The sequence below is a fragment of the Sinocyclocheilus anshuiensis genome, unplaced genomic scaffold (assembly GCF_001515605.1).
Source record: "Sinocyclocheilus anshuiensis isolate Anshui unplaced genomic scaffold, SAMN03320099.WGS_v1.1 scaffold1737, whole genome shotgun sequence".
In the NCBI taxonomy this organism is placed as follows: domain Eukaryota; kingdom Metazoa; phylum Chordata; class Actinopteri; order Cypriniformes; family Cyprinidae; genus Sinocyclocheilus; species Sinocyclocheilus anshuiensis.
In genome coordinates this window covers 216,933-218,906 of record NW_015540975.1, presented here as the reverse complement: position 1 = coordinate 218,906, position 1,974 = coordinate 216,933, and the positions used below count along the sequence as shown (strand labels likewise).

Below are 1,974 nucleotides of genomic sequence, written 5' to 3'. Positions count from 1 at the left end.
ATGAATTTGTTCTGACACAGTGTAACTCTGAGTTCTTGTCATATTTTATTACCATTTTCTAAACTATAGCAAATAAACTGTGATAATGTGAGAAATGCTGAAGGTGTCTGAATAAATGTTGGTTTGACTGTATCTATTTGATAAATAAAGTTAACCAACTAACATTATACATACCCTTTTGGTTTCTGCACCCAATATTAAAAAAATGTACAAATGCAATACAAATATCGGTATCGGTAAGTACCAAAAATAAAAGTATTGGTATCGGGCGAGTACTGGAAAAAGTGGTATCGGTGCATCCCTAATCACAACCATGATATATAGTGTGTATATGTGTGTACAAACTCAAGCTAGCTTTAGTCTGCTTTGGGAAGAGGTGGCCCATGCCGGAGCTCTAAGAATGATCGAAGGATACAGAACCATGGGGAGAGAAATGCTGAAGAGCACCTCTTGTACAAACTTCAGAGCAGGTAACTTCCCACCAGAAGATGGCTTTAATGTTTGTATGAGTGCATGTAAGATACCGATACTGGCCCATTTTGCCAGGCAGACTCCCGCAACTCAGCAAATCTCAAAGTTGGAAAAGACAAGGCGGTTTTTGCAGTCTAAGGTGCTTCCCTTAGACACCTTTTCAAGAAGCAGTGCCAGAGAAGAAAAAAAAAAAAAAAGCGTAGAATCAAATGCTTTGCCGGCAACAAATTAGAGCTGAGCAGAGTGCTCCTTTTCAAAAGGCCCTTTACTTTGACCTAGCTTCATGTTAAATTCAATTACAGCACTTTTCTCCAAAGAGGATATTCAGAGCGGCATCGCCTCCGAGATAGCGGCAGCAACATCTGAGGGCTGTATTTCAAAAACATGCTCTTTAATACACCGACTCGCATACCTCGACACAAACAGCAGATCTTGCTCTGTCACTGTAGATCAGTGCTGGCGCTGCTATTCCATGTACTTTCAAGGGGTAAATTACCCTGCACTCATGATCTGTACACCTCGGTATGATGAAAACACAACAGTACTCAAGGCTGTCATGAAATCACTGAGTGAAATCTTACAGTACAGAGCAAACAAAATATGCAGGAAAAGTCAAGGAGCGCTGCGCTCCTAATTGGTCGACAGTGACTGCCTGGGTGGGAGTTCCAGTCGTCAAGGTGATAAGCGCAAAGGGTAGTCACACAAGGTAAATGAAAACCCTGAGTGTGGTAGAGACTTGAGAAGATTGTATTTCTCTAAAGCAATCATTCCCAAAGCAGACTCTGGGGTACCCGGAAAAATTTAGATGCATGTACCAATTACAGTGTATTTTCTCATGGATGATACGCCATACTTGTTGAGCTTTTGTGAAATTCGAATTTCACCATACGTAGAATGAAAATCTATACTATCTTATCTGAATTCAATGTAGAAATAATTTAGGTTGTTCTCAGAGGATGTTCTCTGTGACTGCCTCCAGAAATATCAAAACAAAAAAGACTGCGTTATTAAAAATTGAGGAAAATAACTAATAAAAGACAGAAAGCTAAATGGTGTGTCTATTTTTTCATAAACAATATTATTTTAGCTCCATGTTCATATTTACTGAAAACAATGCACTGTTACTTTAATTCAGCGCTTGCAGCACAGCAAACATAGACTCGGTGTGGAAACGATCTCTGCACTGCTGCCAGGGGTGTGGACTCGAGACTTGACTCAGACTCGAGTCCCAAATTTGATGACTTGCGACTCGACTCGACAAAATTAAAGAAGACTTGAGACTCGACTTAGACTTTGACAGCAAGGACTCGAGACTTGACTTGGACTTGAGCCCTGTGACTCGGAAAGACTTTATGATCAGATCAAAGTCGTTATAGACGCGTGCGTCCCTGCAGACTGCTTGGGCTTGACTGGCAATAAAATAGAGACTGCATTCAGGGAGCGCTGGATAGGCTAGTATAAATTAATGGAGTAATAGCATAACTTACGACAAAAGAACAGAGA

At 40.6% G+C, this 1,974-nt stretch overlaps 1 protein-coding gene across 1 annotated transcript in view; it reads right to left on the bottom strand.

The window, feature by feature from the left end:
• The window catches only part of LOC107690092 (protein diaphanous homolog 2-like), a 141,975-nt gene that overhangs the window by 96,552 nt on the left and 43,449 nt on the right, over positions 1 to 1,974 (bottom strand). The window lies entirely within an intron of this gene.